Source organism: Dama dama, chromosome 12 (assembly GCF_033118175.1).
Source record: "Dama dama isolate Ldn47 chromosome 12, ASM3311817v1, whole genome shotgun sequence".
In the NCBI taxonomy this organism is placed as follows: Eukaryota; Metazoa; Chordata; class Mammalia; order Artiodactyla; family Cervidae; genus Dama; species Dama dama.
In genome coordinates, this window is record NC_083692.1 from 444721 (window position 1) to 458663 (window position 13943).

At 41.5% G+C, this 13943-nt stretch overlaps 1 protein-coding gene across 1 annotated transcript in view; it reads left to right on the top strand.

The window, feature by feature from the left end:
- Positions 1 to 13943, top strand: part of LOC133065907 (histone-lysine N-methyltransferase PRDM9-like) — a 389343-nt gene that overhangs the window by 105803 nt on the left and 269597 nt on the right. The window lies entirely within an intron of this gene.

Consider the following 13943-nt stretch of genomic DNA (forward strand, 5'->3'; position numbering starts at 1 on the left):
GAAAAAAATTATTGTAATGGGCAGGAATTTCAGAGGTGTCTGCCCTGGAATAGCCTATTATAATTTCCTAGGTTAGCCCATCCCAAACCTCCGCTTCCTCCAGGTCATCTCCAGGACCACCGGCTTTGTTTGCCTGGTGGTCCCTCTTGGCCTGTTGGCCTCCTCCCGCACACTTCATTGGGCATTGGCGTGTCTGCTGTTCCTGGGGCTGTGAAACTTTCACGTCCTGCTTTTCACGAGTGTAGGTTTGGTACTTAAGTTTGTATTGAGACTAACTCAAGACAGTTAGGCTTTGGCAGGCCAGGTTTATGGTTTTTCTGGTAAAGAATTTCCTCCTAATAGGCAAGCAGTCTTCTGGTCAGTTTCTGTATAAAAATTGAACCCAAAGAAATAATCTAGAAATTATACGTGCCTGTATTCGCTCCCCCCCAACACACGCACATACATATATGTATGTTTACGATTATCAACAGAGGTCCACAGACTAGGTTTTCATTCCTACCTGCTACAGTCTGCACAGCCTTTTTTCAATCTAATGATTATGTCTGTGGGTTGAATTGTGTCCTCCATCTTAAAAAGACATGCTTGATCTTAACTCCCAGTACCACAGTATGTGACCTTATTTGAAGACAAGATCTTCACAGTGGCAATCAAGTTGAAATGAGACCACTGGAGTGAGCCCCAAGCCAATATGACCTGTGTCCTTACAGAAAGAGGGGAAATCTGGACACAGCCATACACACAGTGACAATGCCACATGAAGATAAAGGCAGAGATCAGGGTGATGCAGCCACAAGACAAGAAACACCAGAGGTTGTCAGTGAACCGCCAGCAGCCAGGGGAAAGCCACGGGACAGGTTTTCCTGGTGGTTCTCAGAAGAAACTTCCCTGCCAACACCTTGACCTCAAACTCTACCCTCTAGAACTGTAAGATAATAACTGTTTGTGGTTCAAGCCACCCAGTTTGTGGTACTTTTTTACGGAAGCCCTCGAAACTAACATGGGGGCTTCCATGATGTCCTAAAATAAGGATTTCAAAAGATAGGGCTACACCCTTAACCTTATCTGTACTGCTGGGCTGATTCTTCTTGCCAAGCCCAGAAGGCTTTGGACGTGTTCTTGTCCAGGAATTAGGGCCATTGTGCCACTTCAGAGCAAATTCTTACCATTGCTTCAGTGTGGAGGTACTGATGTAGTGGATTTTTAACACTGTGAAGCACCAAATTATTATGTTCACAAATATTTTAGATTCTCTGACACAGGTGGAGATTCTCTGCTACAGCTTGAGATTCTCTGACCTTTCCTGAGCAGAGATCCAGATGGCCCTCAGCACCCTCTGGTTCTGCGATTGAATCGGTGGATGCAGAACCCGTGGAGAAGGAGGGCCAGCTGCTGCTGTCCTTACCAACTGCTTCTTGGACGGTCAGGTCAAGAAAGTGGCCATCAGTGTCCTTCAGGGTATCACCTTACTTTTAAATTCCAAACTTTGGACTGGTCAGCATTCACTTGGAAAGAACAGAAGCTGTTTCAACTAGTCTAATTAGAAAAAGATTTAGTACAGGCTTTGTTATGGCTTAGGGAATCAGTTGGAAGGTCAAAGACATCCTTTCAGAACAGGATGACGCGGGGGGAGGGGGGTGGGCACCAATGCAGATGTTCCTATAGCTACTGGGAAACCATCAGGATCACAACCTTCAACTGGGGCAGGGAAATGGGAGACAGAAACTTGCCCAAATGGCGGAAGCAGTGAAAGCACGACTTTGGCATCTCTTCAGATCTCTCACAAGTACCTCTGATTAGCAGGACCCAAGTCCATTCAGAGCTCTAACCAACAGAGCACCTGGGAAATGTCTGTTATTCTGGACACTGCTGTGCCCACCAAGAAATTAGGGGCTCTAATTCGACAACAGAAAAGGGGGAAGGAGATAAAGCAGTAGTCAGATTGTAAATGTAAATATTTTAGAATTATCTCTGACACAGAGCAGACCCTTACCAACTGACGCATGTATGGAAACACAACACAAGTTCTTAAGAGAGAAAATGTGAAACCAGAAACAAGAGATGAGGTTTGTAAAAGGCAAACTATATCACAATCATTTTGCACTTTAGCTTATCCAAGTGCAAGGCAGTGTTCTCTGAGCTGGAGTATTTAACATGTACCCTTTTAAATGAACAAAGTTCATTCTCTGCAAGAGAAACTGACCTCATAAGTCAAAGGTCCTGGTCCAGTTGAATTCTCTTAGACTTTGTTCCTTCTTAAGTGGCTTCACCTCCCCCTGGGTTTGATACTCGTAATCCAAGGAAATATCTCAAGCCTGAGTTTATCTCTTTATTTTGTTTTTGTTTTCAGTTATTTTTATTAGTTGGAGGCTAATTACTTTACTGAAATTGCTGTTGTTGCTGTTCAGTCGCTGAGTCCTGTCCAACTCTTTGTGACCCCATGGACTGCAGCATGCCAGGCCTCCCTGTCCATCAATATATCCCAGTTGGCTCAGACTCATGTCCATTGAGTTGGTGATGCTATCTAATCGCCTCATCTTCTGCCACCCCCTTCTACTTTTGCCTTCTTTCCCAGCATCAGAGTCTTTTCTAACGAGTCAGTTCTTCACATCAGGTGGCCAAAGTATTGGAGCTTCAGCTTCAGCATCAGTCCTTCCAATGACTCTTCAGGGTGTTGATTTCTTTAAGGATGGACTGTTTTGATCTCCTTGCAGTCCAAGGGATTCTCAAGAGTCTTCTCTAGCACCACAGTTCAAGAGCATCAATTCTTCAGCTCTCAGCCTGTGTTATGGTCCAACTCTCACATCCATACATGACCATAGTTTTGACTATACAGATCTTCGTCAGCAAATTGATGTTTCTGCTTTTATAATATGCTGCCTAAGTTTGCCATAGCTTTCTTTCCAAGGAGCAAGTGTCTCAATTTCTGGCTGCAGTCACTGTCTTCAATGATTTTGGAGGCCAAGAAAAGAAAATCTGTCATTGTTTCTACTTTATCCCCTTGTATTTGCCATGAAGTGATGGGACTGGATATCGCAATCTTAGTTGTTGTTTTTAATGTTGAATTTTAATCCAGCTTTTTCACTCTCCTCTTTCACCCATTTGTGAAATGTTTTAGAACAAAGATAGCATAGTTTTACTATAAAGATTCAGAGAGTAATGTTTTCAGATTGCCACATAGTGTCTTTTGCCATTTCTCAGTCATGACATTGCAGTGTGGGGGTATCATGGTACACTGGTTAATGAGTATGCCTATGTTCCAACAAAATTTATTTATGAAAAGTATGGAGTACATAATTTGGCACATGGTTGTCATTTGCTGATCATTGTTCTACATACTTGCCTGAAATTAAAAAACAGTTCCACCAGTTACCTGCTCATCAAGTGAACAGCAGGCTGTAGTTGGCCCTTTCTTCTTCTGTGTGTGTGTGTGGAGTTCTTTCTTCCACATGAACACTCAACCTAACTTCTGGTGACTGAGATCGGCACTTCCTTCTGCTTGCTTTCACCTTACGGTCAGATATCAATATTCTTCTGACCATTTGTGAACCTAAACACAACAGGAAATTTCTTTACCTTCAAAAGCTGTCTTCACAGTGGAGATAGCAAGTCGCTACCAGCTGTGCTCAGCCACACATGAAGCACCCAGTGTGGTTTCTGTTGGCCTCAACTGTGGGCTGGCTTTGCCAACTGTCTCCTGATCTTCAGATACCAAGAGTAGATGAGAGCCAGCATGGCTGCCCACACCTAGATGGAAATACTATCGTTGCCCTTGATGGGGCATCCTGTTTTGTAGTGACATCTGACCTCTGTCACTCATTAGCTGTGTGATTTTAGGTTAATTATCTAAATTTCTGAAACATCAGTCTCCTAATAAGCAAGATGGAGATCATAACACCACCTAGAGTTGTGCCTGGACTGCATTAAACAACCCATGAATATTCTTCACTACAGGAGACCAGCTCCCCTGGTGACTCAGACAGTGAAGAACCTGCCTGCAATGCAGTAGACCCAGGTTCAGTCCCTGGGTGGGCAAGACCCCTGGAGACGGGCATGGCAACCCACTCCAGTATTCTGGCCTGGAGAATCCCATGCACAGAGGATCCTGGTGGACTACAGTCCATGGGATTGCAGAGTGGGACATGACTGAGTGACTAATATTTCATTTTTTTCAGTTATATAATTTATGATGATTATATTGTTAGTTGGTCTTCATTTTCACCTGAATATTTTGATATATGAACAACAAATATAATTTGAGTTTTATTTGCTTTTTTGATTAATTTTAATTATGGTCTCAGTTCAGTTCAGTCGCTCAGTTGTGTCTGACTCTTTGCCACCCCATTAACTGCAGCACACCAGGCCTCCCTGTCCATCACCAACTCCTAGAGTCCACCCAAACCCATGTCCATTGAATCGATGATGCCACCCAACCATCTCATTCTCTGTCATCCCCTTCTCCTCCTGCCCTCAATCTTACCCAGCATCAGGGTCTTTTCAAATGAGTCAGCTCTTTGCATCAGGTGGCCAAAGTATTGGGGTTTCAGATTCAGCATCAGTCCTTCCAATAAACACCCAGGAGTGATCTCCTTTAGGATGGACTGGTTGGATCTAACATGAATATTTTCTATACATTGGTAGAACACGTTTTACTATTCAGTTGCCCTAAATTTTCTTAAAAGCATACTTAGTTTAAAAAAAAAAAAAAAAAGCATAAACTTTAACCAATATAGCAGACAGCACAAGAAGTAAGTAATGGAAATAAATACCTTGGACAATTCAGTATTTTACAGACTGAATCTTAACACTTGGCTATGCCTCTGGCCCAGTCTCTTCTTACGCAAGCCTTGTTTCCTTTTCTTTTCTGGTAGCGCTTAAGCACTTGTTAGACTGGTTTTAGATTAGCTACAGGACATCATACAGAAACCACATTTCTTCCTACCTCCAAAGATCCTGATTTAGGAGTTTCAAGATAGGGCTTGAAGTCTGCATTTTAAAATGCTTCCCTTCCACAAGGCAGATGGGTGGGGGGGGGAGATTTGGGGACCTCTGCTCTACAGCCTCACTGTATTCTCCCTCAGAGGCTCTTCTCCAAACCCCCACTACCAGTTCTGTGTGCCCACTAGTGCCAACACCTGCCAGCTCTGGCCTCTGCAGCCATGGTCTCAAACACCCTGCGAAGAAGGTGTTCTTATTTAGAAACAATTTTTTTAATTGACATACAGTGTTGTATTAGTTTCAAATGTACAGCAAAGTCATTCAGTAATATGAGATATATACATGCATGTGTGTATATATATATGCACGTTCTTTTTCAGATTCCTTTCCTTATAGGTTATTAGAGGATATTGACTATAATTCCCTGCGCTACACAGTAGGGACCTTATTGTCTACCTGTTTTCTCTCTAGTAGTGTACATACTGCTAGTACAGACTCCTAATTTACCTCTTCTCCCTCCCTGCCCTTCCTCCCAGCTGATATCCCCTTTGGTAACCATAAACTTGTTTTCTATGTCTATGAGTCTATTTCTGTTTTGTAAACATGTTAATTTGTATTATTTTTTTAGATTCCACATATAAGTGATATCATATGATACTTGTCTTTCCCTGACTTACTCCACTTAAAATGGTAATCTCTAGGTCCACCCATGTTACTGCAAATGGCAATATTTTGTTCTCTTTAATGGCTGAGTAATAGTCCACTGAATATATATATATATATATATATATATATATAATTCTACTGAATATGTATAATATTCCACTGAATATATTCACATCTTTATCTGTTGATGGACAGATCTGTATATTCACCTGTTGATGGACCTTTAGGTTGTTTACATGTCTTTGCTATTGTGAATAGGGCCAATATGAACATTGGAGTACATGTACCTTTTTGAATTAGTTTTCTCTGGATGTATGACTAGAGGTGGAACTGCATGATCTTACAGCAACTCTGTTTCTACTTTTTCAAGGAAACTCCATACTGTTCTTCATAGTGGCTGCACCAATTCACATTCTCACTAACGATGTAGGAGGGTTCCTTTCTCTCCACACCTTATCTAGCATTTACTATTTTTATTTTTTAATAATGTCCATTTTTACTGGTGTGAGGTGATACCTTACTGTAGTTTTGATTTGCATTTCTCTAATAATTAGCAATGTTGAGCATCTTTTCACATGCCTATTGGCCATCTGTATGTCTTCTCTGAAGAAATGTTTAAGTCTCCTGCCTGTTTTTTGATTGAGCTTTTTTTTTTTTTTTTTTTTAATATTCAGTCTCATGAGCTGAAATTTTCAAAATTAATTTTGAAAATTAATCACTTGTCAGTACCATCATTTGCAAATGTTTTCTCCCAGTCTGAAGGTTGTCTTTTCATTTTGTTTATGGTTTCCTCTGCTGTGCAAAAACTTTCAGTTTGATAAGGTCCCATGTATTTGTTTTTACTTCCATTACTCTAGGAGGCAGATCCAAAAAATATTGCTGCTGTAAGAGTCTTCCGCCTATGTTTTCCTCTGAGCTTTACAGTATCTGGTCTTACACTTAGAGCTTTAATTCATGTTGAGTTTATTTTTGTGTGTGATATTGTGGAATGTTCTAATTCCTTTCTTTATCATGTAGCTGTCCAGCTTGCCTCTTGTCATAGATTAGCTGACCATATATCCATGAGTTCATTTCTGGACTTTCTATCCTGTTGCATTGATTTATATGTCTGCTTTCACACCAGTACTATACTGTTTTGATTACCATAACTTAATCTCAAATCACAGGTGAGGAAACTAAGGCTCAGTATCTTTAATGCTTTGTGCAAAGTCCTCTGACTCCTTCCTTGACAAGAGGTATAGCTAATATCATCATTTGATATTAGTTCCATTTGTTTAAGCACGGAAAAAATTTCCTCAAGCGGATGAGGATGTACTTCTGTGAGAGCCAGGGATTGATTACAAGAAACAGAAACTCATTCAAAGGATGCGAAGAAGGCTTATTGAAAGGATACTGGAGAATTTCATGGAAGTTGAAAGTAGAAAACACAGCTTGACCTTAAGGATATTAATTTAAGCACAGTCCTGGGTGTTCATTGGAAGGACTGATGCTGAAGCTGAAACTCCAATACTTTGGCCACCTCATGCGAAGAGTTGACTCATTGGAAAAGACCCTGATGCTGGGAGGGATTGGGGACAGGAGAAGGGGACGACAGACGATGAGATGGCTGGATGGCATCACTGACTCGATGGGCATGAGTTTGAGTAAACTCCGGGAGTTGGTGATGGACAGGGAGGCCTGGCATGCTGTGATTCGTGGGGTCACAAAGAGTCGGACACGACTGAGTGACTGAACTGAACTGAACTGAACTGGGTGTTTAAGATACTTGTGACAACAAAAGAAAGATGATTCTTATATATGTCTTCTCCCCACGTGTATATAAATGGACTACACCAAAAAGTTGCTTCAACCAGTTGCAGGACCTGCCCAGGAATGCTGAAACTATCCTTGTCTCCCATAGCTGTAGATTAAAATGTTCAGGTCCTTTAGTTCTGCAGCTAAGATGTTCATCCCAACACTCACTTCTTTCCTGTTTTCACCTGATTCCAGACCATGGCTGGATAGAACAAAAGAAGAAAGTGTCACAAGAGAAAGGGGTCCTTTATTCCATGAAAGCATTTTCATTCTAAACGAGAGAAAGCTAACTCAAACTGACCTAAAAAAATACTTGGATTATATAAATAAAAGGTTCAGGATCAAATCCAGTTCTGAAATTGGCTGGGGGTGGGGGGAGGTCACTTTATAAACTGCCCCAGTTTCAACATGTTGTCCTACAGCAGGGATTTAATAATTATTTGCTGACTTGAATTGAGGTTATGAATTTTCCTGAGTCAAGTTTTCTAAGTATATAATTTGTCATATTCCCTAGTTTTGATAGGTAGGGGTCAACTTTTTAAATTTATTAATGTTAATATTTATCAATATTAATGTTTGAAATTATTGCTGTTGTTTAGTCACTAAGTCGTGTCTGACTCTTTGTGACCCCATGAACTGCAGCATGTCAGGCTTCCCTGACTTTCACCATCTCCTTGGGTTTGCTCAAACTCATGTCCATTGAGTCAGTCTTCTTCAGTATGTGATATTTAATTCTCTTTGATACAAGAGAGTTTGGGGGACTGATTTTTTTAAAAAGTTTTCAAGGAGTTGAGGATATTTTTGCATGTTTTTGATTTTTATTTCTAAAATTATTGCCTCTTGGCAGAAATACTGGATACATTATATCTTTATTTTGGATTTTTTTTGTTTTCTTGAAAATTTCATTTTTAGATATGTTAGTATATTCAGCCTGGTTATAGTAAGGGCTTGGTAGGGAAGCTAGTTTTCTTCTTCAGGGTGACTTTTTATATCTGGTCAAATAAACTCTGTTGTTGTTGTCTAGTTGCTAAGTCATGTCTGACTCTTTCACAACCCCATGAATTGCAGCCCTCCAGGCTCCTCTGTCCATGGGATTTCTCAGGTATGAATAACTGGAGTGGTTGCCATTTCTTTCTCCAGGGGGCCTTCCCAACCCAGGGATCAAATCCAAGTCTCCTGCATTGGCAGGCGGATTCTTTATCATTGAGGCACCTGGAAAGCCCCCAAATACACCATATGTCTCTTCTATACTTGAACTTTAGACGGAAAGCTAATTTCCATCTATGCCACCTATTCCAAACTTTTTGGATAGGGGACCTCTCTGTTGCTTTATACACTACATGTAGTTTTCTTATAAGCACAGTAATAATAGTGCATATCTTATGAGGTTGTTATCAGGATTAAATGAGTCAATGCACGTAAAATGCTTAGCCCCGTGCCTGGCCCATAGCCCTCAATAATAGCTTCAAGTAATATTATGTTTGTTTTTTTTTTCTGAACCTGCAGTTTTGCTTTTATTAGCATTCTACTTTGATATAAATAGAGTTGTTTTGAATTAGCCCAACTTATTTCTAACAAAGATAAATATGGCAACAGATGAAGAGCAAGGGGCAAAGAAACAACAACCTCCCTGGAGGCACAAGTGTCTGGGTGCAGCAGACCGGGGTCACACAGCATGTGGCATAAGCCCTCTTGGAGGGCTAACCCCAACATAGAGCCACTGAGCCCACAACCCACAAACTGTAGAACAATCATACCAAGTAAATTCTCACACTGTTTAGAAAGTTCTAGGACTGACAGCAGACTGTCAGTTCAGACTGACTGCCTGAACCTCTGGATCAGGCAAAGGGACTGAGAACTCCCAGGGAATTTGACTTCAGAGGCCAGTGGGATTTGACCTCAGAACTTACACAGGACTGGGGAAACAGACTCTTGGAGGGCACAAACAACCTCGTGCCCACCAGGACCCAGGAGAGAGGAGCAGTGACCCCACAAGAGACTGAGCCGGACTTGCCTGTGAGTGTCCAGGAGTCTCTGGCAGAGGTGTGGGTCGACAGTGACCTGCTGCAGGGTCAGGGCACTGAATACAACAAAGTGTGCACGAGTCCTTTGGAAGGAAGTTGCCATTATCCTCATTACCCCTACCATAGTTTGGTCTAGGGTCAAACAACAGGGAGGGAACACAGCCTGGCCCATCAACAGAAAATTGGATTAAAGATTTACTGAGCCCATCAGAACAAGACCTAGTTTCCTCCATAGTCAGTCTCTCCCATCAGGAAGCTTACATAAGCCTCTTATCCTGACCCATCAGAAGGCAGACAGAATGAAAACCACAATCACAGAAAACGAACCAATCTGATCACATGGACCACAGCCTTGTCTAATTCAATGAAACTATGAGCCATGCCGTGTAGGGCCACCCAAGACAGACAGGCTATGGTGGTGAGTTCTGACAAAATGTGGTCCACTGGAGAAGGGAATGGCAAACTACTTCAGGATTCCTACCTTGAGAACCCCATGAACAAAAGGCAAAAAAATGGGTCAATGAAGGATGAACTCCCCAGGTAGGTAGGTGACCACTATACTACTGGAGAAGAGTAGAGAAATAAATCCAGAAAGAATGAAGAGATGGAACCAGAGCAAAAACAATGCCCATTGTGGATGTGACTGGTGATGGAAGTAAAGTCCAATGCTATAAAGAGCAGTGTTATAGGAACCAGAATGTTAGGTCCATGAATCATGGTAAATTAGATGTGGTCAAGAAGGAGATGGCAAGAGTGAATGCCGATATTTTAGGAATCAGTGAACTAAAATGGACTTGAATGGGTGAATTTAACTCAGATGACCATTACATCTACTACAGTGGGCAAGAATCCCTTAGAAGAAATGGAGTAGCCATCATAGTCAACAAAAGAGTCCAAAATGCAGTACTTGGGTGCAATCTCAAAAACGACAGAATGACCTCTGTTCGTTTCCAAGGCAGACAAATCAGTATCACAGTCATCCAAGTCTATGCCCTGGCCAGTAATGCCGTAGAAGCTGAAGTTGAACAGTTCTATGAAGACCTACAAGAGCTAACATCAAAAAAAAAAAAAAAAAAAGATGTCCTTTTCATCGTAGGACACTGGAATGCAAAATTAGGAAGTCAAGAGATACCTGGAGTAACAGGTAAATTTGGCCTTGGGGTACAGAATGAAGCAGGGCAAAGGCTAATAGAGTTTTGCCAAAAGAACGCACTGGTCATAGCAAACACCCTCTTCCAACAACACAAGAGATGACTCTACACATGGACATCACCAGATGGTCAACACCGAAATCAGATTGATTATATTCTTTGGAGCCTAAGATGGAGAAGCTCTACACAGTCAGAAAAAAAAAAAAAAAAGACCAGGAGCTGACTGTGGCTCAGATCATGACCTCCTTATTGCAAAATTCAGACTTAAATGGAAGAAAGTAGGGAAAACCACTAGACCATTCAGATATGACCTACATCAAATCCCTTATGATTATACAGTGGAAGTGACAAATAGATTAAAGGGATTAGATTTGATAGATTGCCTTAAGAACTATGGACAGAGGTTCGTGACATTGTACAGAAGGCAGTGATCAAGAGCATTCCCAAGAAAAAGAAATGCAAAAAAGGCAAAAAGGTTGTCTGAGGAGGCTTTACAAATAACTGAGAAAAGAAGAGAAGTGAAAAGCAAAGAAACAAAGATATACCCATCTGAATGCAGAGTTCCAAACAATAGCAAAGAGAGATAAGAAAGCCCTCCTCAAAACAGAAAAAGAGACACAGAAGTACAGAACAGATTTTTGGACTCTGTGGGAGAAGGCGAGGGTGGGATGTTTCGAGAGAACAGCATGTATATTACAGCATGTATATTATCTATAGGGAAACAGATCACCAGCCCAGGTGGGATGCATGAGACAAGTGCTCAGGCCTGGTGCACTGGGAAGACCCAGAGGAATCGGGTGGAGAGGGAGGTGGGAGGGGGGATCGGGATGGGGAACACATGTAACTCCATGGCTGATTCATGTCAATGTATGACAAAACCCACTGCAATGTTATGAAGTAATTAGCCTCCAACTAATAAAAATAAATGAAAAAAAAAAAAAAATAGAAGCATTTAGCATAATCCCCAGGAGTTTTTCTTGGATGATGAGTAGATGGAAGAGTGATTTATTAAACAAAAATAAACCAAAGACCAAAACAAAACAAGAGAAATAATGACAAGAGAAAAAACTAACAAGGGCAAAACAGTTTGATTTTAAGAAGAAACCAGGGGGAGGGGATTGCAGTTTTTCACAGACTGAGCTTGCAGTGTTTGTTCAGTAAGTAGAGGAAGGGTCTTTAGAAAGGCCTTGGTGGGCATATTGTAGGCCAGAGGCTTCTACGAGAGGAGGCTGAGAATAAACCAGCCCTGCAGTTGCTGAATTTTGTTCTGTGTTTCCGGTGATTCAGCTCTGAGGATCTGTAAGACAAACATAAGAATGAACAGACCACCGGGAAAAAAGTGACAAAAGTGACAGTGCAAGTGCAATATGTAAGCCTTCAGGACAAATGGGAGTAAATTCTCTCACATCATCATCTGGTCACTCAGAAGCCGGCCGTGGGTGGTGCGGGAAGTAACTGCCACCGTCTGTCATTTTGCAGCAAGGAGCTGGTCTGGGATGTGCAGGGGAATCTAACAGAGACTTTAGTCCTGGAAGACAGAATGAGTTAACCTGGCTCCTTTATTAACCCAGACACTCACCAGATGAATGGTGACGACTGAACTGTGCATTAGTGCCAGGAGTGAATCCAGACAGGATTGACCCCGATTGATCTGAAGCTGTGAGCAGGTGTCTCCTCTGTTTTTTGCCACAGAACCAACAGGCTTGGAGGGGACCTTAGAAAAGGTCAGAACCCAGAGAGGGGAGGATATCAGCATTCTGCTGAGATAATGTAGTTTCACATGGATGTTGGAAAACAAAAACAGATCTTTGGTTTCAAAAAAAAAAGAAAGCCCTCCTCAGTGATCAATGCAAAGAAATAGAGGAAAATAATAGAATAGGAAAGACCAGAGATCTCTTCAAGAAAATTAGAGATACCAAGGGAACATTTCATGCAAAAAATGGGCACAATAAAGGAGAGAAATGGTATGGACCTAACAGAAGCAGAAGATACTAAGAAGAGGTGGCAAGAATACACAGAGAACTATACAAGAAAGATCTTCATGACTCAGATAACCATGATGGTGTGATCACTCACTAGCGCCAGACATCCTGGAATGCAAAGTCAAGTGGGCCTTAGTCAAGCATCACTGCGAGCAAAGCTAGTGGGGGTGATGGAATTTCAGTTGAGCTATTTCAAATCCTAAAAGATAATGCTGTGAAAGTGCTTCACTCAATATACCAGCAAATTTGGAAAACTCAGCAGTGCTCACAGGACCAGGAAAGGTCAGTTTTCATTCCAGTCCCAAAGAAAGGCAATGCTTCTCCATCTTTGGCTGCAAAGAATATAATCAATCTGATTTCCGTATTGATGATCTGCTGATGTCCATGTGTAGAGTCTTCTCTTGTGTTGTTGGAAGATGGTGTTTGCTATGACCAGTGCATTCAAGAAGACTCGAGAGTCCCTTGAACTGCAAGAAAATCAATTCAGTCAATCCTAAAGGAAATCAGTCCTGAATTGGAAGGACTGATGCTGAAGCTGAAACTCCAATACTTTGGCCACCTGATGGAAAGAACTGACTCATTGGAAAAGACCCTGATGTTGGGAAAGACTGAAGGCAGGAGAAGAAGGGGGATGACAGAGGATGAGACGGTTAGATGGCATCAATGACTCCATGGACGTGAGTTTGAGTAATCTCTGGGAGTTGGTGATGGACAGGGAAGTCTGGTATGCTGCAGTCCACTGGGTCATAAAGAGTTGGACATGACTAAGTGACTGAACTGAAGTGAGGCATAAGCGATATATGACTTTATGCAGCAACTGCTTGGAAAAAAAAAAAAAAAGCCACGTTGATTTTGTAAACAAATTCTACCAAATTCTGTGAGAGAATAGGCAAAGTACGGAGCAATGTACCCACAGCTCAATTCTAATAAAGAGAGATAGTAATTTTCTACTTTTTGGAAATGGTTAATGTGGAGTTGTTCCTCCCCACACACCGTTTAACTGTGTAAACTTTCAGGGCATGTATTGGGTCTTTGATTTCTGGACCCCCATTCTATGCACAGGTAGATGCCCCATAGCCTGTGAAACACATTTTGCGTTTCCCGCAAGTTAAGTGCCCCAGTTTTAGAGTTCAGTATGCCTGGACCAAATTCCAGTTTCGCTACTCCGAAATTAAGTAATCTGCCTTAAGGAGCTAGGCCTGGAGTTCACTCACTTGCTAAGTATTATTGGTCAATTACTGTGGTTTTTGTATGTATATAGGATAATGCCTTGAGACAATCGTGTCAAAGATCTTTGGTTACAGTTTTACATACTTTATGTATCATTGAATCCACACAACCCCCCAAGGTAGGTGTATTTTACAGATTAATACATCTAAGATGCTAAC